Source organism: Protopterus annectens, chromosome 12.part0 (assembly GCF_019279795.1).
Source record: "Protopterus annectens isolate FY-2018-M chromosome 12.part0, PAN1.0, whole genome shotgun sequence".
Classification (NCBI taxonomy): domain Eukaryota; kingdom Metazoa; phylum Chordata; order Ceratodontiformes; family Protopteridae; genus Protopterus; species Protopterus annectens.
Genome location: NC_056746.1, coordinates 1272316003 through 1272339954, shown reverse-complemented (window position 1 = coordinate 1272339954; position 23952 = coordinate 1272316003). Strand labels below are relative to the sequence as shown.

The following is a 23952-nucleotide window of genomic DNA, read 5'->3' as shown; positions in this document are numbered from 1 at the left end:
ATGCAGACCGTCTCAAAAAACTCCAGCTTTACTCTGTCACATATTGCCTACTCAGAGGCAATCTCTGCCTAACATACAAAGAAAGCTATGTCAAACCCAGAGCTGTTGGACATGCTCCACGTAAAGAAATCCCAGTCCCTCCAAGCTACACGCTCTAGGGATCTAAACCTTGTCACAACAATAAACAGAACATGCTGGAGGGATAGATTCCTGTCTCAGAGACTTCCCATACTCTGGAACAAACTATCTATCTATATCAAACAAAGCTCCTCATTAGCACTCTTCAAGAAAAATCTTGATGATTGGATGGGAGATAGGAAATTCACCCCGTGGATCACTTCTGTGGCTCTGCTTGACAGGAGCGCAGGAAAATAATTTTCTTGGTTGGCAAAAGCCAGGGTACCATTTGGCTAGACATATGTAGGCCCTAGGGCCAATAGCTTAGTACCTACCTATGAACCTATGAACAATCCCTCGTTGTCCCCTTTGGCAATGAAGTTCCCCTGCAAATTGTGATATACATGGCACCCCTCTAAGCTGAAACATGGTGTTGCGAGACTTGGGAACACATGTTGATAGCAATCTACACTTCAATTGCTATATGTCTATAGTGGTGGGACACACATTCTACATTACGCACCTCAAAAATATGGCCATCACATCGAAGACCAGAGATGTCATAGCTCTACTGTACTTTACCCTTATCAGTCCACTAATTGAGTACAATGATCCCTTCTGTCTGTACCTCACCAGACATCTGCAGCAACTGGAGAAAATACAGAGGATTGTCACCAGGAGAATCTAGAGCCTCCAAAACATGACATACATGGAAAGACTGAAAGACTTGTCACTGTACTCAGTATCATGCAGGCTGCTGAGGGGTGACCTATGCCTGGCCTACAGAGCAGTCTCAGACTTTGCCTTACTGGAAACACTGGACATCTGCAAATCAAATGGAACAAGAATAACTTGCTCCAGGGATCTCAACCTAGCCTGTGACATAAACAGAACATGCTAGGGAGACAGATATATCTCCCAGCAATTGATACTCCTCTGTAATAGGCTCCCAGTGTGTGTGAAGCAGTGCTTCTTAGTGAACCTGTTCAAGCGCAACCTTGACAACTGGATGGATGATTGTAAATTCACCCTGGGGTGGCACCTGTGTCCTTCATGGACAGGTCCAGTCAATGCTGCTCACAAAATTGCTCTCCTATCAATGACCATCTAACTATGCTCAATAAGGATACTTGTGTTTTTATATAGCTAGGCTTGTAAATGCCCTTGGGCTATTAGGCTAGTAACCTCCTATGGGCCTATGAAGCTATGAACCTATGCAGGCCTTCCAACATATTCTCTCCAACATGGCCTGCTGATGTCATCCACTATAATTGGACCTACAGTCTTGTAAAAGTCAGACTTGTACTGTGGCATTTCCATAAAGTACTGACTTCTGTAGTTTGTGTACCTTAGATAGGTAGGGGGTTTTGTTCTCACTGCAGTCAGCTGTCTGTGTGTGTGTGTGTGTATATATGTGTGTGTGTGTGTGTGTGTGTGTGTGTGTGCGTGCGTGCCTGCGTGTGTGTGTGTGTGTGTGTTTCTAGACAGAAAAACAGAAGCATGTATCCCACAGTTACTGCTTCAGTGCCATGGATTGACAGTATTTTGATACCTATACATCCATTTCATGCAGGCCTCCCAACATCTTCTCTCCAACATGGTCTGCTGATGTCATCCACTATAAGTTGACCTGCAGTCAAGTAAAACTTGGACTTGTGCTGTGGTGCATGCATGAAGTACTGAGTTTTCTGTGTACTTAGGTAGGAGGTTCTATTTTTACTGTAGTCAACTGTGTGTGTGTGTGTGTGTGTGTGTGTGTGTGTGTGTGTGTGTGTGTGTGTGTGTGTGTGTGTGTGTGTGTGTGTGTGTGTGTGTGTGTGTGTGTGTGTGTGTGTGTGTGTATATGTGGGTGGGTTTGCGCTCTTGCATGACATTACAGAGAGCCTTTTACATCAGTATGTGGGACACTGTTATTGGTATATTCTCCCCAGCAGCACTGCTGATGTTATCAGCTATAAAGTGTTATCTGAAACACTGAAAGTCAGTCTTGAGCTGTGGCACTTGCCTTAAATACAGAGGTCTGTAGTCTGTATACCTTAGATAGGTAAGGGCTCTATTTTCACTGCAGTCAACAGGGTGTGTGTGTTTGTGCTCTTGCTTGACATTACAGAGATTTTTACACCAGCATGTGGAACACTGTTATTACCATATTCTCCTCAATAGACACTGCTGATGTTATCAGCTATATCTGATTTGTGGATATGCACTTTTCCCACTATGGCAGGGTCAGAGAATGAATTGGAGGGCAGGCTGAAATCAACTCATACTGTATGATACAGATCACAGTGACATGCCTTTCAGTCTATCTACATACATCATGGCATAGTTTGTAGGCCCTACTGCATGTGTCTGGTGAGGTACATGCAATAGAGAGCATTATACTCTATCAGTGTTCTGATGAAGTTCAAGTACAGTGCTGGCATACAATCATACAATCTGAATATGATAGTATGGCTTATGATGTGTACAACAGAGGTTTTCAATAACTGTGTGGACACTTGATGGTTAAAGTTCAGATTGGTATCCTCGTGTGTTCTTACTGCTTGCATCACTGCATTTCAGCATAGCAGGGCTGTTGTCAGGGCTGTAATTAGCATGGAATTCAACTTTTTAGAAGGACAACATAAAGACATGTTTCTGTGTTCATTTATAGGTCATGGGCATTTGTCACCAATCATTGTCTGTGTTAGCCCCTCCTGTAGTATGTTATCGTCATTGGTGGGCTCAATGACTGCACCCAATATGCACGAATCAGGAAACTTGGTAAGCCAAAGACCATATACTTTAGCCTGAACTGTTGAGAAATAGATTCCAAACAGTGAAGGGCCAAGCACAGTTCCCTGGGGTACACCAGTGGTGACAGCTCTACTGTATTCAGGTTGATTCACCAACCTTCACAGTGTGTGTTCTGTCAGTGAACCAGTTGGTAATCCATCTAGTGAAATAAGGATTAATACCCAGCTGGGAGAGTTTTGCAATGATATCTGCATAGGAGATTGTGTTAAAACCGTAGACCACATCATGACAGGCTATATGCACTGTATTTAATCCAGGCCTATCACATAGAATCAATGGGCTGTGACAACATCACAGACCACCTATGGCATCACTCAGTGCATACACCTTCCTGTTACAGTTGAATGCACACTTCACCACACCTTCCACATGGGCTATATTCCCATAGAAGGGTGTACATCAACATGCATCCACCTGAGTTGGGGGGACAGCACCTGATGCATGCATGTACAGACACATCCTGACTCTCCTCATCTGTGAGGTAGATCAACATGTCATCATGGACCTTTTCTAAATGGACACTAGTAATACCCCGGCTGTGTGCAACAGACCTGTGTGAGTTGTTAATGCTACATTATGTCTGTTACATCTGATGTCTTCAAAGAGGTCATTGAGGGCATGCATGATGACAACACTATCATCTTGTGGAACTTGACCAGGTCAAGGCATTGGACACAAATCCACACAAGTATTCAATCAACACTGTCAGATGCTGCCATAAACAGCTATATCACTGAGTGGGTAGACCAGTCTATCACATAAGTGGCATCTCACTATGTTAAAATGTGTGAAGTGACCTCTATCTCAGGTCCAGTGATCAGGTCCATACATCAAGGCTGTCTGCTGGGCCCTTTCCTGTCCATTAGTTAAGTGATGGACATCACAGATGACATCCTGTGTCCAAACAGCTGCCTGAAGGACTACATATTGTAGGCAATCATTGACGCCCACTGTGATATTAATATAATACAGACAGTATCAACACATAACAAAGATTGCTGCCACAGCCATAACAACATCTGCAATGACAAGAAAATGGGGGGCATTTGTTAAGCCAGGAACAGAAACACACAACCCAAGTATATTGTGGACATCACACCCTTTAATCGGACCAATAGGTATGTGATGTCCTGGAGTAGATGGTAAGTGGACGTCCACCAGCATGTGGCCACAGTGTTGACTAATCCCTTGTATGTAACACAAGTACTGAGTATATAAAAGACATCCACATCAGATGCCATAATACCTCCATAGTTCTCAACCTTCATCACAGCAACAACTGAGTACAATGCAGCCTTCTTCATGTACCTGAGCTGGTCAAGTTCCACAGTGATTACTTATGTACTGTTTTTTCACCAGTTGTATATACTGCCAGTAATGTGTACTAAATGTCTTTATTAATGTAAATTCTGTATTGTATGTGAAATGTCTTATATGTGGAGCTTTTCTCCCCGGGTCTACACTGAAAATGGGCACTTCTGGCCCAGCTGAACCATCCTGGTAAACAAATGCAAATAAATAAATGTATCGCCCTACACATCTTCCACTGATGTGTAACCGAAATGTACCACCTTTGTCACAATGAGCTGTCACGCAGCTTAATGGCCATACCTAGGTATTCTTTTTGTGACATAAACATGATTGTCTGATGGTGTGGAACACCAATCAAGTTGTTACACCAGATGCATGTGTGCTACCTGTTACATTAATGGTATGGATATCATTCATGACAGTGTGGATTGTGCTATATATATATATATATATATATATATATATATATATATGCCATGCACACCAGTTAACTAGCCTGTATTGCTCATAATGTCACATACAGGTATAGCAATGTCCCTCCTAATACCTCCAGCAAATATTACAGTGCCAGGACAGTGTGCATGGTTACCTTCATACAGTGTGCATGTATCATAACAGTTGTACAAGTGTGCTTGTGCATAATCATCTCTGATCATGTTAAATCACATATGTTATGTCAGAGGCATGAGATTAGTGATGGTACTATTCTGGTATTGTCCATGATTGTAGTTGGTTCTTTTAATATTGTCCATAAGCCTTTAACTGTATCCCACTTGCTGGAGACCACTCCTCAGATTACAGTCATATTCAGGTAAATCAGTTTGCACAGCTTCACAATATGCACCCTATCCCAATTGCATGTCAGATCCCTGATAGATGTCTTCTGCATTATTCATGTAAGGATGCTTATCTCACGCAGACATCCTCCCCATTGTAATGTCACCTTGTGTGACAGTCACATAATACACATTTTCACTGTGCACTCTGTACTGTACCATATAGATACATGATCTGTGTTGCTGCTACAATCACTGCTCACACATGCCCTCATCTGCTGTACATTAGATTGTTTTACCTGTCCTCTTTCCGTGTTCATTCCTACAGTTCATCTGTGTGTCCCTATTCAATGCGTACATTTCCCTGAGTGTTTATTTTGCATGGCAGTCCATATATCATTAGAAATCATTTACAAAGCTTCAATACAGAATGCCATGAATGGGATATCACAATACTCTGCTCTGTAGATACAATGTCCTGTACTGTGTTTGGACAATATACTTCGCATTCATACCTCTCAACTATCCAGATATTCACAGGATGTCTAGATGTGTTCCTTATCAAGTTTGTAGCTTTCTGCTATATCACTGGGATGATCTCAGGACTGATGTAACTCAATATTACATACAAGTTCATACCTCTCAAATGTCCAGATTTTTGCAGAATATCCACATTTTTGTCTCATATTTTTGATCTTTTCCTCAAAAAAGTTTGGTTTTCTGGCAAATCATTGGCATGTCATTGTGGATTGAAGTCAGAAAATAATGACAGACATTTGAGTTTCAAACTTGACGCTGTACAGAAAATTCATGGTAATTTTCTAAGTTTGTAAATGCAATATTTCAAAAATTTCCATATTTTGGGCCTGTGTCCTCCCATTATTTATGGCTATGTCCAGATTTCTTGCTCTATGAGGTCGAGAGGTATGTTCTTGAAATCCTTTAGAACATGTATCTTAACAAAAACCCATAGTAATTCTAGCACATTTCTATAGGATATATATGTCAAATATGACCCTATTTCTGGGTCATTATCCCCACATTATGTTGGCCTTTGTCCAGATGTCTTGCTGTAAGAAATTAAGAGCTATTTGTGAAGCCCTGGTGTTCATTGTGGCATTCCACACAAAACCTTGGACCGTCAGTGCTCTGGTTTCAACAGGTGTGTTATCCATGTTTCCTTACACAGCCAGCTACACTGCTGCCAGCTACAAAACCTCACTTAAACACGGTGCTCAGCATGAATATGCATTGAGCACTGCTGCTCACTGCTCGCCACCTCTCACACACATAAACTCCATGTAGGCTTTGTGTGAAGCCTACATGGACCTTACTGCATCCCTGGGAATGTTTAAACCTATAGATCTGCATGCATCAGAATTACCAAAATAGATATACCATCCAGTCAGAGTTTGCATATACATTGCAAGAGTGAAATACTATAAAGGTAATCTTAACAGAGAAGAAAATGTATAGATAGTTGTCTTGATAAATGACAGTAGTTGTGAGAAAAAAAAACAATATGACTGTTAGTGGAATGTGATGGTGTGTGTAATTTATCATACTGCTTGCTACATTAAACTTCTCAGGACAATGGTTTGTGTGCTTTTTGTTTACTAGTAGTTGTGAGAAAGAAACAAGTTGTTGAGCGAAGTCATGTAATATCTTGATAGGTAAAACTTAACATAATTGTATACAATGCTTCTGGAATGCAGAAAAAGAGTAGGTCATACTGATTACTTGTGGCGATTACTCATATTGATTACTTAGTGGCGATTACTTAGTAGTGATTTCTTAGTGGTTATTTTTTAGTTGTGATTATTTAGTGGTGATTGCTTACTCATGATTACTTGCTAGTGATTACTTGGCAGTGATCACTTGCATAGTAGGGATTACTTAATCATGTTTACTTAGTAGTGATTACTTAGTGGAGATTATTTAGCAGTGATTACTTATGGTGGCTGATTAGTAGTGATTATGTAGTCATGATTACTTAGTGGTGATTACTTAGTAGTGATTACTTAGTGGTGAGTACTTAGTAGTGATTTCTTAGTGGTTATTTTTTAGTTGTGGTTATTTAGTGGTGATTGCTTACTCATGATTACTTGCTAGTGATCACTTGCTAGTGATCACTTGCATACTAGGGATTACTTAATCATGTTTACTTAGTAGTGATTACTTAGTGGAGATTATTTAGCAGTGATTACTTATGGTGGCTGATTAGTAGTGATTATGTAGTCATGATTACTTAGTGGTGATTACTTAGTAGTGATTACTTAGTGGTGAGTACTTGCATATTAGTGATTGCTTAATGGTGATTACTTAGTCATGATTAGTTAGTCGTGATTACTTAGTAGTGATTACTTAGTGGTGATTACTGAGAAGTGATTAATTAGTAAACATAGTTAACTAGCCTGATGCGAAACACACCCGAAGAACTGAATTATTTGTCAGGATGGTTTAACAGCAATTCAAAGCTGAGATGCTCAGCTGTTTACATGTGTCACATCTTTAACAGAAGAAATTGTTTTAAGTATCTTAACCATTTTTGCCAGGTGTTTCACAGTTTCATAACTTGACTATCCCTTCTACCAAATTTTAAACAAACAGTGCTGTGTTGGACTGTAGACTTCGGTAAGTTTAAACCAACTTACTCCTGTTTTGCCATGACTCACTATTAAACCATGCATTAAAAAAAATCATAAATATTGGTAAACAAAATTCTATTTAAGAACATCAAAGAGCCTTTTATATTCATGTATTAATTTACCAAGTGCAAAAACATTTTTATTAATGTAAATGGAAACAAAAAGTACATACATTATTTTTGAAATGTTCATTTCAGTTGATAGACTCATTTCATATCATCCAAAAGGAGTACTGAAAAATGTAAGCAATGTCCATTACTCAATGCACTATTAGATAAATTCAATTAATTATTAAACTTCATCCAAAATACTTCCAACATGTGCAAGGGGCATGAATATGATCGGCCAGACATCCATTAAGTCAAGCGGAACAAATTAATTTTTAAGGGGCTAACCTTTTGCCCAGCACAAAAGCAGCCAATATCCCAGCTCAACACTCACATGAAATTTGATGGCACAAATTAGTATTCGAAGCAAATCACTGGTGCATCAATTTGTAGTGATCTATCAAAGGGTTTTAATTTTTAGCACAGTTCTTCTCACTATTTTTTAACTATGAAACCTGCAGTTTTTTCTTCTGTTTGGTATATGATACTCTGCCTAGTTGAAACCCATTTTTGTGTTTACACATTACTTAAGTTCAACTGCTGTGAGGTAATAAAACAATGCAACGCAACTCCAAAAGGGGACAACTTAATTTCCTTCATTTCCAGTTGTTCTCATTAGAAAACATGCACTTTCAATAGACTAACTCCTGCGTATCATTCATGGCTCTTACTCATGTTCTGCTTGCTTATTGGCTGCTGCTGCAGCCTGCCCCGCCCCTCAGCTACATGAAAGAAAAAAACACTGCCTGTCTTAAAGCTGTTGGTGCCCCCTCCCCAAAAGACAATTTTGTGATATCCTGTTATTTAGGAAAACGCAGTATTTCCTTCAAATTTCAAGACTGTTAAGAGGCATAACGCCTCTTTAAATCTACCAAAATATTTTAGCAAAAAATGACACTAAAGGCAGAAGCATAATTAGGTATATATTCTAAGTGAGATTATCATACCATGAACTATATAACTTTATAAGTGAATGATGCTGGTAATGTTCTAGGACTGTATAATAAATCATTATTCTGTAAGCAACAATTTACCAAGCAGTCTTAATGACATTCTGAGCTTTCTAAAAACACCAGTGCTAGTATCTGGACAAAGGGTGGTAAAAATCTAAACCCTTTGATAGATCAGTACTAATTGATGCCACCCCCAACCTTCCAACCAGCATACACATAATAAATAAGCCTTAGGTTTATGCATTTATTTTTTTAACTATTTGCAGCACTGGGGCTTAGAAATAAAAGCCTGTGTTCAACTGAAGGTGGTAAAGCAACCCCCCATTAGCCTGCAAGCATAAAGCCCTGATTCTAATTTGATTCTGATTTGTGTCTCGGACACGGGGGGTCTGGCTAGGGAAGGGAAAGGAATGTCAAGGTGGAGCTAGGTTATCTCTTTCCCTGTCTCTGGGGAGGATCATTGAGCATATACCAGGAGCACAGACTCAGTGTGGACTCCCTGGTGTAGACTGGAAAACACTGGAGGCATTTAACTTTCAAGGGGGTAGCGTTACTGATGAGAAATGTCTCACAGAATCAAGGCATGACCCCTACTTATTACCCATTGCAAGCCACCCAATGGGGAGGTTAGAGGCATGTGCAGAGGAAATAGGCCTAAATGAAAACCCACAAATTCCCAGAAATACGACAGCATCAGTCTTGCTTCTGGACTTACGCTTCCATGAAGAATTAATGGTCCACAGGAATCTCTACTCCTGAAGGAATGAGTGAGATGACTGGGCAGGCAAGACAGATGCTTGATTGTCCCTTCTGGAGATTGTGGTACAAAGTAAAAAAAAATGTAAAGGTAATCAGTAAGTCAGAATTTGCAAAGTGTGAATCAGTAAACTGTCCAGCAGGGTGAATTCACACTACATCATGATTATACATTCCATGTCCTTGCACAGATATTGCTACAGGAGACTAAAAGGTTTTACAAATATTTGAGAGGTTGACAGCATGTTTCATATTTAGAACATTCAGCATCATTTTGAACCAATTAAAATTATTCAGAATGCCGCACATTACTAGTTTCAATCATACAGTACAACTTATGAATCTTCAGACCAATGTTAAACTACACTGGCATTCAGTCCCATAATGCAGAGCTGGAGGTGACAGGGTGTATGATGCACAGGTGCCTTTGATAAAATTTCCAATCTGTAGAACCTAATGGAGGTTGGAGCAACTGCAGAAAAACATAGAATTAACAATGAAAAGGATTGCAGGATAAGTCTAAATTCTATCCAAAACTATCACTGGTCATATACTAGCCTGTGTCATCATTCTAACAGGCTATTGTGAAACTATAACAAGCTTCCCAGAGCAAATCTGGAAATGTCTGTTTTTCACCTGTAGCGAAATATCATGTGTTCCTTTTTTGTGTTCCTTAAATGAGACACAAAGCATTTCATATTAAAGATCTAAGTCACAAAAAAAAAAATGCATCTTAAGACACTTCCACCCTTAATAAAATGCAAACCATTACAAAACAACTATACCCCATATCTCTAAATATACTACTTCCGAGGTTGAAAAACTTTGAAAATTAAGTATTAAATCTCAGATTTTTACTTTTTTTTATGTGAAATATCCACAGACATTGCAGAATAGCAGCATGTGGCTAATGAAAGGAGCCACCCACTGTATGAAGAAACTGACAAGATAAGAAGATGATACAACAATATTTTAATTTCTGACAAAACAATGGACTGCAAACAGTTTCCCCTGATTCTTTTGCCTCTTCTTGTTACACTGAACTCCTATGTGATATCTTGCCTTGGCAGTTAAGACCAACTAAGGGCAAATTTAAAAACTTCCTTAACACCTACTTATCTGACAGGGCTTACTATAATATCTAAGAGATATTTAGTGAAATTTATTATATGCAATGTTCTTTTAAAATGTTCTAGAATGTTTTGTTATATGCATATCTCTTTTAAGTAGGATCATAGGTAAGTACTAAGGTAACTGTCCTTGCGGACCATGTTAAAAATGTCAGGTTCCAAGTACTAAGGTAACTGTCCTTGCGGACCATGCTAAAAATGTCAGGTTTCCTTAAACCTATCTCATTAGTTATAGATTGGACTTGGCCAGTAATTATATAATACCCATAATGAGAATAACTGAGGTCATACTATAGATAATTTGAGGGGACCCATGCATGGAATAAAGCATTTACGAGCTGGATCTGTCTATTAGCTGTATGGGGGCAGTTCTGGGGTAAGTTTTCTGCTTCCCACCCATAGATCTAAGTTGCAATTGAAAATGGACAGGGATGAGCTTTGTTTTATGTGGATGGGCAGTCTGTTCTATAGCAGCAGCATCCCCTGCCAAGTATACCTGTCCCAGCAAACTATTCTACCGATGTTGCAGAAGAGGTTTAGATCCCAAGAGTTAGTATTTCTGATGCCATTTGATTTGCTGATGTGCAATAAATCCAGCAGTAATGGGTTGGAGGATGCCTCGTATGCCAGACACAGGTCACCTTTTAGCAGTCAACAGGATGCCAAGTATAGTGACAAGACTTTGAGCGAGTTTATGTAGGACATGTTGTTTAGGCCATGTATCCTTTTAGCAAGGTACCTATGTGGGCATTCTAGTTGTTGCATGTGTCTAGACAGATACATGCCAAAGGGGGCATTATATTCAATGATTGATCTAATGAGGGCTAAGTAAAGGGGGACATTGGCATCCCTATATCTAAACACAATCCCTTTGTTTATAAGCTATTCAATACAGAAGGACTACAAGAACTCTGAGTTTAAAACTGCTGTTTGGCTGAATTGATTTTTGGATTTTCTATACTTAAGGTTTGGATATTTCCATTTTTTTATTTTAGTATTATTATATTACAGTGCTGTATTTTAAACTCTGTTTTACTGAAAAGTTTATTTTTCTTAGTTTTAAAAGTTGTTGGCTAGGGTGAATTAGCAAACATTCCTTTAGCATTCATTAATTGGACAGGAATTAAATCTAATCAGTGGGAGGAGCTGGAAAAACAGTGTTTATATTTAAGGTCTTCACATACATTCCTTTTCCGTTATATACAAGAGTGCTGAGTTTAAAACTGCTATATAACTGCATTGATTTTTGGATTTTATTAACAACTACCCACCCGACTTTTTTTGTACTTTTAAACTTGATGCCTGTTTAGCCGCCTGCCCCCTACTGTAAATTACAGTTTGCCATCCCCTCCCATGTTGTTTCTACTAGTCACTAACAGCTCAAACTGATATGGCCCTCCCAGTCTAATGCTTGAATTAACCTCTGTTTCATATAATCCAGTTTCAGCTAGTGCACAATGCAATATTCAGAGAGTTCATCAGTGTGTGTTGTTATTTTCTGCATTTTCCTTGTTTTAACCAAATGTCTACTGTTTGCATTTTTAACTTGGTCTGGGACCTTAGTCTAGTAGTATAGCTCCCAGCACGGGGACAATTGTGAGAAGCTGCAGGATCTGAGTAGTAGACCTCCCAGCATGGGGAGAATTGTGAGATGCTGAGGATCTGAGTAGTATACCTCCCAGCACGGGGAGAATTGTGAGAAGCTGCAGGATCTGAGTCTCATTTATTTCATGTCTACTGCATTTTTCTGCTTGCATTTTACTTAGTCTGAGACCTTAGTCTTGTAGTATCACAGCAGTTAAAGAATTGTGAATTGCTGCAGGATCTGAGTCCTATATATTACATTTGTACTGCATTTTTTTTTGTTTTAATTTTACTTAATTTGGGAACTTTAGTCTTGCAACATCATTCACAATAGTGAAAGAACTGTGAATTTCTGCAGAATCTGAACCTTGTAAACACACTTGCATTGCATTTCTACTGTTTACTGATTAGATTCCTCTTTAGCTCATCTCCCATAACCTTTGCTGAGAGTTCCCTGTATAAAAGCAGGCACATAGAGTTGTAATTGTCCATATAAAACTTCCTCTGCTGTTTTTCAAGTATCTAGCTGAGTGCAGAGCAGTTAGATTGCCTGCTGAGAAGCATTACTCCAAGAGCATTTATTTTAGGTCAATGCTAGATCTCTCCTTCCAGCCCAGCAACTTTAAACCCCAATTGCATCACCTCTCATAGGATATAAAAAAGAGGATCCACATCCATGGATGTGCATTTTACCGTCTTTAGCCAACCTGGTGGAAATGGACATCATCTTGAGACAATGTAGCAATTGTCTTACGTTTACTGACAACCACTTTATTCTTAAGCAGACTGACACAATATGTGAGAGATGTAATTGCAATAAGTCTTAGGAAGCAAAACTTTCGCATACATATAATGATATCTCCAAACAGGTTGCTAGTAACACACACACGCGCGCGTGCACACACAAACACACACACACACACACACACACACACACACACACACACACACACACACACACACACACACTACACCTACTGTGGATTGAACACTTAAACTGACATATGCTGAGGCTTTTAAATGCAATCCACCCAAACCTAAAAGGCCTACCATACACTAGAGACACAACCAGATATATTGATCATTGGAGACTTGATTGTGAGAGACACTCTGATACCCCCCCCCCCCCACACACCTGGCTGAGAAAGGAGACAGTCATGATCAGTTGCCTATGAGGGGCAAGGATCCACCAAGTCACATATGCACTCAGGAACGCAGGACTTTGAACCACAAGTGCCAGTATGACCTGTCATAGTCCATATGGGTGTTAATGATCTGAGACATACCTCCATGAACTATATGAAGAGAAATCTGATAGAGGTTTCAGATTATGTGTCCAAGGCCGGTATGAGAATAGCACTGAGTAGCATTCTACCTTTTCCAAGGATGATGCCATAATATAAACAGAACTTTAACAACTGGCTTAGTTACTAGTGTCATTCTAAAGGGGTCCAATATTTGTCAGCATGGGAGGACATGATCGACAGACCATGTTGCTTTGCCAAGGATGGTCTGCACCTGTCCCTACTAGGCTTTTGGATACTGGCCAAAATATTATAGTGCCTCCTGAAGGCAATGCCAATCTGATAAATCTGCCAACATTGTAAATTCCATGCAAGATTAACTAACGGTGTCACTGCTCAATGCTAGCAGTCTGAACAAGAAGCTATACTCCATGGTAGCATGTCTCACCATGGAGAGTGTTTACATCTGTACAGTTACGGAGATGGGGTTTAAAGCCGTGGAAGGCACATTGGAAGTACAAGGCTATAATGCCGTCCACAAATTTAGACAAGCTACTGCACAATAAGAGACAAGAGGTGTAGGTGTATCCATCTACATAAAAAGTAAGTGCACCTCAAGATTGATCAAAGTACATCACATGCTTGAGCTACTCCATGTCCAACTAACCTGAGGTAAAGTCCAGTCTCAAATCCTTGTTAGCTATACGTCCTTGTCTATGACCCAGGATAACCATACCACATATGTGAATGCATTGGAGTCACTTACAGTTCACCCAAACACCATATACATAGGTGATTTCAACTAGCCCCGTAATCTGGGATACATACAGAACAACTAACATGCAGGCTCAAAGATTTCTGGATAGTGTCAATGCAAACACCCTGGAATAGCTAGTCTGCACACCTACTAGGGGTACAAATATCCTGAATCTGGTGCTCACAAATATGAGGGAATGTTGCCCCCCCCATTGAGTAATGTCCTTACAGGTCAGGTCAGATCACAAAGTGGTAACCCTCGAAATAATTATAAAGGCTGAACTCCTGGCAAACCCCAGAACCTTTAAGAACTTTTCTAAGACTAACTATTTCCTATTAAGTGAAGCCATAGCTAAATCCCAAGCCTTCTCAAATTCAACGAACATGGTACCTATGAGGAGATGTTTATGGAAACCTTGTACAAGAATGTAAATAACTGCTTAGAAATGCAGTTCTAATCCAAAAATAAACTTGGGATAAACTCCAAAAACAAGACCCCCTTGGTGGACACCCAGTATAAACAGGTTGTACAACAAAAGAAAATCCTGTTCAAAAATAGGAAGGACTATGCATAAAAGACAAAAATTCACTTATCTGTCTCAACAAGCAACTCGGGGAACTAATCAAGTCCACCAAAGCCGACTGCAAGGCAAACATAGCCTCTCAGGTTAAGGATGCCCTAAGGCATTTTTCAGTTATGTACGCAACCTTAAATGGAGCACCCAAAAGTGTGGTGAACTAAATGGAACTTCCTGTACCAAACTGAGGAATATAGCAAATATGCTAACCGATAAATTTACCTCTAATTTCACCCCATATCACCTCAAGTTTTCCCAAAGGAAATACCCTCTACATTTCTCCCCTAGCTATCATAACAAAAAAGGTCTTCATTCCACTCTCCAAAACTTAAACTCACTGCATCAATGGGTCCTGATAATATCCCACGGTGCCTCCTAAATAGCATGAAACATGACCGGCTAGGCCTACTAAAATTTCTGTTCAACTACATCCCCCAGACAGGCTTCATCCCTGGGGAATGGAGGACTGCAACTGGCATCCCTTTACACAAAGGTGGCCATCAACAGACCCAGAGAACTACAGATCCATATGTTTGACTAGTCTTGTATGCAAGACTGTGGAAAGAATTATTGTGGACTTGATAAACAAAGACATATGAAATCTTTAAACATTTGACCTATCCCAGTTCAGTTTCATCAAGGGCAGGTTATGCCTACTAAACTTGTGGACTTCCTTGAGAAGGTCACTAGAGCCATGGATAAGGGTGAAATGGTACATAAGGCCTACCTTGACCTGGAAAAAGCATTTGACACTATACCACACTCAGGTATTATAGACAAATTCAAAAATTTAGGCATAAATATCTATGTCACCCAATGGTAGCCAAATGGCCTCACTGATAGGACAAATGAATTTGGGGTGGGGGAATCCAACAGCACCAAGAGGCTTATTACTAGTTGTGTCCCACAGGGCCTAGTATTGGGACCTTTCTTGTTTGGAATATACTCTCTGAATTCAAGGCAAATGTAAAGAGCCTTTGGCTGACCATATTTGCTGATAACTGCAAGCTGGGATCAATCAATGAATCCCCCAAAGATGTACATATCCTGCAGCAGGGTCTGACATACAAATAACTTGTGCCAGAATCATAGCCTAAAAACTCAATGCAAAAAATGCATAGATATACTCTTTGGGAATATGACTACCCCTGCAAATTACAACATTGATACTCCCCTAAGGTAGACCAAGTGGTATGGGACTTGGGAACTCAGGTTGACAGTAACCTGAACTTTGATCACCATGTGTACATGGAAGTGAGAAAATCTTTCTACATGGCACTAATTATAAGTAAGATCATGGCACCCAGATCTAAGGAGATCATAGTTCCACTATACTCAGCCTTCATTAGACCTATAATCAAGTACAATATACCCTTTGACATGTACCTGACCAGGCATTCACAGCAACTGGTGCGGCCACAGAGGTTCCTCACTGAAAAAAATACAGGGTGTAAATAATATACCCTGTCCCTGCAGGGTATAAATAATATGTCCTGTGTGGACCACTTCAATGCCCTGTCACTGTAATCAGTCTCCTACAGACTTTTAAGGGTCAATCTATGCCTAACTTACAAGGCATTCTCCAATCAAAACCTGATGGATCTGCTACACATTCATAAACCAAACAGCACTAGATGTACCAGATATAAGGATTTAAACCTCATCTGTGACATAAACAAAACATGTTGGAGGGATAGGTATGTGTCTCAAAAATTACCCATTCTCTGGACAGACTCCCCAGTCATGTGAAACAGAGCTTTTCCCTTAGCCTACTTAATTTAACTTTGTACCAATGGATGGAATTTTGCAAATTCATCCCTTGCTTGTCATCTGTGGCCCCTGTGAACAATGGCATGGCAGTTTGTAGATATCCTAAGTCACAGGCATATACCAAAGCCATTCCAGCCCATGGGCATTGATAATTGGGAACATTGGGACATGACTGGCTGGGCTGAAAAAGGCTCATGGCTGATAGACCAGTAACCTTCTATGACCCTATGGCCTTCTTACAACAATAGAGACGTGGTCAAAAGTTAGGCCATTGTCTACATAAGTTCCCAAATCCTGAACAACTGGATCAGTTCTTAAAAGCATATTTGTTAATGTAGGAATTCTCAGGAGTAGATGTCTTTCCAAAGGATACAATAATGCATTTTTGACATTTAATTTCAGACCACAATTTTGGCACCAGTTATTTATTTGAAATGGACATTCCTGCAGGATGGCTGAGTCATTTGGAGATTCAATGACTGCTCCTAGCATGCAGTCATCTGCTAAAATGAGTCATTCAGAGCCCTTTGGTATCAGCTTTTACTTCACAAAAGTAGGTGCCAAACAGGAGAGGTCTCCGCACAGAACCCTGGGGGACACCACTGGTGACTGGTCTCTTTTGTGGAAGTAGCTTCCCCTATTTTAAATATCTACATCCTATCTATCAGCCAGTTGGCAATCCAACAGGTGATACAGGGGTTTATTTCCAGGTTATTTAGCTTTTGTGCTATGCCTGAGTGGGAAATTGTGTTAAAAGCTTTGGACAGGTTGAGGTATACAGTGTGTATCATTTTTGCCTTCATCGATTGCTTTGGTCACCTTTTCAAAAAAATATACCAAGTTGAGTAAGTGTGAACTTTCCTTGACAAATCCAAACTGAAACAGGTCTTATGTTTTGAGGTTCTCTACATCCTGATTAATTCCATGACAAGTCTTTCCTTGGCATGGCATATGAACCGGGTCAGACTTAAGGGTTGTAATTGCCTGGGTCTGTGAAAGGTCCTCCCTTATGCAAGGGAATGACTGTAACTTTTCTCCATTTGCTTGGTTCAAAACCTGCATGTTCTAAGTATGTTTTAACTAGGATTGTGTCAGTGTGATTTGCTTTCATTTTTATAAACGTATGATTACCTATGTCGTAAGAGAGGGTTTAATAAAGATCTTTCTTGTTTAAGTCTTCTTTTAAAAAAAAGGCAGTATTGAATAATTTTATGTATCGTTGCTTAGGTTATATGATATATAGCTATATATGTATTATATAATATATGTATATATATATTATATAATATATGTATATACGTACTATATAATATATGTATATATGTATTATATAATATATGTATCTACATATTATATAATATATGTATATACATATTATATAATATATGTATATATGTATTATATAATATATGTATTTATGTATTATATAATATATGTATATACGTATTATATAATATATGTATTATATAATATATGTATATACGTATTATATAATATATGTATTATATAATATATGTATATACGTATTATAAGTATCATCATTCTCTTTCGGCTTTTCCCGTTAGGGGTCGCCACAGCGGATCATCTCTTTCCATTTCTTCCTATCCTCTGCATCTTGCTCTGTCACACCAACCGCCTGCATGTCCTCTCTCACCACGTCCATAAACCTTATCTTAGGCCTTCCTCTATTCCTCTTACCTGGCAGCTCCATCCTTAGCATCTTTTTCCCAATATACCCATCATCCCTCCTCAGCACATGTCCAAACCAACGCAATCTCGTCTCTCTTGCTTTGTCTCCAAACTGTCCAACATGAGCTGACCCTCTAATATACCGATTCCTAATCCTATCCATCCTAGTCACACCGATTGCAAATCTTAACATCTTTAACTCTGCCACATCCAGCTCTGACTCCTGCCTTTTTGTCAATGCCACTGTCTCCAACCCATATAACATAGCTGGTCTCACTACACTCTTGTAGACCTTCCCTTTCACTCTTACGGATACCCGTCTGTCACAAATCACTCCTGACACTCTTCTCCACCCATTCCACCCTGCCTGTACTCTCTTCTTCACCTCTCTTCCACATTCACCATTACTCTGAACTGTTGATCCCAAGTACTTAAACTCGTCCACCTTTACCAACTCTACTCCCTGCATCCTCACCACTCCTCTACCCTCCCTCTCATTTACACACATATATTCTGTCTTAGCCCTGCTGACCCTCATTCCTCTGCTCTCTAGAGCATATCTCCACCTCTCCAGAGTCTCCTCAACCTGATTCCTACTCTCACTACAGATCACAATGTCATCTGCAAACATCATAGTCCACGGGCCTCCTGTCTGATCTCATCTGTCAACCTGTCCATCACCACTGCAAATAAGAAAGGACTCAGAGCTGATCCTTGATGTAATCCCACCTCCACCTTAAACGGATCTGTCACTCCCACTGCAGTCCTCACCACTGTCACACTACCCTCGTACATATCCTGTACCACTCTTACGTACTTCTCTGCCACTCCCGACTTCCTCATACAATACCACAACTCTTCTCTAGGCACCCTGTCATATGCTTTCTCCAAGTCTACAAAGACGCAATGCAACTCCTTCTGACCTTCTCTGTATTTCTCCATCAACACTCTCAGAGCAAACATTGCATCTGTAGTGCTCTTTCCTGGCATGAAACCATACTGCTGATCACTAATCATCACCTCCCTTCTTAACCTTGCTTCCACTACTCTTTCCCATAACTTCAAGCTGTGACTAATCAGTTTTATCCCTCTGTAGTTACTGCAGCTCTGCACATCACCCTTATTCTTAAAGATAGGTACCAAAACACTTTTTCTCCACTCCTCAGGCATCCTCTGACTTTCCAAAATTTCATTAAACAATCTAGTTAGAAATTCCACTGCCATTTCTCCTAAGCACCTCCATGCTTCCATTGGTATGTCATCTGGGCCAACAGCCTTTCCATTCTTCATCCTCTTCATAGCTGCCCTTACTTCCTCCTTGCTAATCTGTTTCACTTCCTGATTCACTATCCCCACATCATCCAACCTTCTCTCTCTCTCATTCTCTTCATTCATCAGCCTCTCAAAATACTCTTTCCATCTACTCAACACACTCTCCTCTCTTGTGAGTACCTTTCCCTCACTATCCTTTATCACCCTTACATGCTGCACATCTTTCCCAGCTCTGTCCCTCTGTCTAGCTAATCGGTACAGGTCCTTTTCTCCCTCTTTAGTGTCCAATCTCTCGTACAACTCTCCATATGCCCTATCCTTAGCTTTTGCCACCTCTCTCTTTGCCATGCGCCTCATCTCCTTATACTCATGTCTACTTTCTTCATCTCTTTGACAATCCCACTTCTTCTTCGCCAGCCTCTTCCTCTGTATACTCTCCTGTACTTCCTCATTCCACCACCAGGTGGAATATACGTATTATAAGTATAATGTTTGTGAACATGAACATGTTAATACAGTTTGACTACTTTTATATAAATGTAAATTTGCCTATGTCACAAGTGATAATTCAATAAAGGTGTTAAAAAAGTATATTTTATGCTGTTAGTGTACACTGTGTTTAGGGCATATAGGCATTAAATTTAATTTAACTTCCATTTTTTGGAGAAAAGATTTTCAACCATCATATTTAAGAAGCTGTTTCTCTCAAACACTGAAATCTGTCACAAGCATGTTTCATGGAAACATTCTGATCATTGTTATAAGATATTGTAACCAAATATTTTTATAGCTATGACAGTACTATGTTTTATTTATGTTTTACAAATGAGCAAAGGGAAAAGTTATCTATATGAAGTGACAGCTATCTTCTCCATTACAGAGAAAGGAAACACTGTGCTTACATGCAATACACCTTTAATTCGGAAAACATGTTCCAATGTTTCAAAACAGAGCTACTAAGGCTCACAATGCGAAGTTGTCATTAAGGACTTACGAAAGCTATGCCATTTTATTTGCAGATAACTGTCATTAATTTAACAACAAGGGCCATCTATACCATCTGTTTTCTTTTAAAATATTTAACATATTTTTAGTTTGGTGGTAGCATTATCAAAACCAATCATGTTTTATCAATTTGACATGCTTCTAGATAAGTCATGCTAAATAGCTGTACTATACGTGAATTTAATCAAATGAACCCCAGTTAACAACAGTTAAATTAAGGGTGAAATAGGTATACATTATGATTTTTTTCACTTGTTCTTTCCTTTTAGACATGGTTCAGTTAAGCTCTCCTGAACACACTGTCCTTTCTGAGTCACAGTCACAGCTTTGGGCACAAACTGTGACGGTATTTCAGATTAGCATTCCTGATTACAGGAACTGAAACAGATGTACTCCATAAAAGAAGATGCTTTCCTGGAAATAATGTTTAATATAACTGACACTGCATATTACTTATTCTGGCTAATGAAGGGAAATCTTATGAATGGCTAGCGAATGGAAGACTGTTGCCATGCATTTTGCATCTTTTTCTTCATTTCTCCTAAAAAGATTATGCCTCGTTTGCTTTTCAGAGGTGTATTTTATACTTGCTATGTCACACGCTCAAGGAACGAAGGAAGAGACTAAAATAAAACTCAGAATGCAGAGGAAAACAAGTAACTAGAAATGCATGCGTGCTACCATTCCATTTAAAAAAACTCAAACAAACTTTGTGGTTAAAATGTTCATTGCACAGTTCTGATGTAAACAAAGACTACTGAGTTGAGAAAAGTGGTGGCCTTAATCAAGAATCAATTGAATCCAGTGCTCAATCATGGATTTTTATTATTTGTTTGTTGACCAGGTCAATCTCACAAGGTCCATAAAGACTATGCTCCAGTTTAAGAGAAGAATCAGGTCAATATACATGATGAATGGGGGTAACTTGCTCAGAAACTGAGTACATTTCCCAAACTTTTTTTTTTTTTTTGTAAAAAATTAAGAAACAAAGTCATAGCTATTACAGCTACCCCACCAAGCCATATAGGTGGGATTCATTTTAACATGTCAACCAAAAGGACGGATCAAACTGTGCCCAAGTCTGAGATTGTCAAAAGTAGTTTTCAATGAGGATAGGAATGCGGAATTACGGAAACCAGCTCCAGTTGTTTCAACTGAGATTTGGTGAATAAGTATTCATGTCACAAAAACAAGAGAAATGGTGTAACTTCAAAATTCACCAGTAGGCAGATATCTGTTTAGATCTTGTCCATCTTTATCCATTCTATTTCAGCTTAGTGAAAGGCTTAGCAAAACCTTTCTGTATATTTGACAGAGCTGCACATGCCCAGTGAATACATCATGCTCTCAAGCAAGGCACTATTGCTATAGAAAAGGTGCGTAGAACCTAGTGATATAGCATCTAAAACAAATACATGCATTTTTTTATTTGCTCAGGCTAATATAATTGTCTATTTATGAAAGCTCGAAACACTAAAAAGATGCCACTAAATGTAAAAATGCATATTAACTCTCCGCTACTAATTCTGTCACTACAGAAGAAATCGTTTTTTTTTTTGGGGGGGGGGGTGTTATTCCTATGTTTAAAATAAAAAGAAGAAATGAATAAATGACTAATTCAAAGAATGAAGAGGTAGAACTATGTGAAACAAAAATCGAAATATTTTATGCATCAGCTTAATTTCATTTAAAGCTATTAAGTTATCATCGGTTTGATTATGTTAGGTTAGTTTTTGTATGGTTGCAGCAATGAGAACATTTAAGAAGACAGCCTCGATGTAATAAGCAATCCCTTTCATGACAGCATGTCTCTATGTTTATAGCAGATGAGGAAGACTAGGGAAATTGAACGGCATGCTAAGAGTGTATAATATATAAAACATAATAAAGTACAGTCTGTAACAAACAAATAATAGGAAAGAAAAAGTAACATAAGTGGTCAACAAGCCAGTGGAACAAGTAAAGCAGTAAGAAAACAAACAAAAAAAAAGAAACGAAAAGAAACAGAAAAAAACAGAAAAGCCTAACATACAAAGCTATGTCAAACCCAGAGCTGTTGGACATGCTCCACTTAAAGAAATCCCAATCCCTCCAAGCTACACGCTCTAGGGACCTAAACCTTTTCACCACAATAAACAGAACATGCTGGAGGGATAGATTCCTGTCTCAGAGACTTCCCATACTCTGGAACAGACTACTTATCTATATCAAACAAAGCTCCTCATTAGCGCTCTTCAAGAAAAATCTTGATGATTGGATGGGAAATAGGAAATTCACCGCCGGGATTACTTCTGTGGCTCTGCTTGACAGGGGCACAGGAAAATAATTTTCTTGGGTGGTGAAAGCTAGGGTACCATTTTAGCTAGGTTTATATAGGCCCTAGGGCCAATAGCCTAGTACTACCTGTGACGGAGTAAAGCCAGAGTTTTTTGAGACGGTCTGTGTAGGGCATCTGTTTGAGGCCAGTAATCCTTTTTGTGAGGTATTTCTGTGGCCTTTCTAGTTGTTGTAGATGTCTTGTGAGGTACATACCAAAAGGGGCATTGTACTCTATAATGGGTCTAATGAGTGACAAGTAGAGGGGAACAATGACCTCTTTTTTTCCTGGATGAGAAACCTTTTGTGATGAGGTGTACCATGTAGAAGGATTTTCTGACTACTGTGGCAATGTGATTATCAAAGGAGAGACTACTGTCCACCTGTGTCCCAAGGTCTCTTATCACACTTTCAGTGTTAAGTAGACTACCACCTGTGTGGTAGTTCATGGGTACAGAGTTTTTACCAAAAGGGATGACAATGCACTTTTTGGCATTGAGCTTGAGGCCATGGCTTTGACACCAGGCATCTGTCTCAGTGTGGGGCCCTTTTGCAGGATGTCCACATCATTAGGAGTTTCGATTATGGCTTCTAGTTTGCAGTCATCTGTGAACTTCATTAACCAAAGACCTTCTGTGTTAGCCTGTACTTCTGAGAAGTAGATACAAAACAGGAGAGGGCCCAGGGCTGAACCCTGTGGTACTCCACTTGTCACTGGTCTGAAGTCAGATTTGGAGTCTGCTACTTTCACAGTGTGGGTTCTGTCAGTGAGCCAGTTGGCAACCCATCTTGTGACATAGGGATTTATACCTAGTTTAGTGAGTTTATCTATAATACCAGAGTGGGGGATGGTGTTGAAAGCCTTGGCGAGTTCTAGATAGGCTGTGTGAACCACCTTACCCTCATCTACGGCTTTGGTGACCGCTTCAAAGAAGTCTATCAGGTTTAGGAGACATGATCCGCCTTTTACAAACTAGAACTGGGTGGGGTCCAGAGTTTGGAGATTATCAATCTCATTGTTTATACGTTCCAGGATGATACGTTCCATAGCCTTGCAGACTAAGCTCGTTAGACTAATGGGGCGGTAGTTCCTGGGGTCCGTGGTGGCTCCCCCTTTGTGGAGTGGGATAACTGTTGCTGTGTG

The 23952-nt window shown here is 39.5% G+C and overlaps 1 protein-coding gene across 2 annotated transcripts in view; it reads left to right on the top strand.

The window, feature by feature from the left end:
• NRSN2 (neurensin 2) overlaps positions 1–23952 on the top strand; it is a 340127-nt gene that overhangs the window by 32911 nt on the left and 283264 nt on the right. The window lies entirely within an intron of this gene.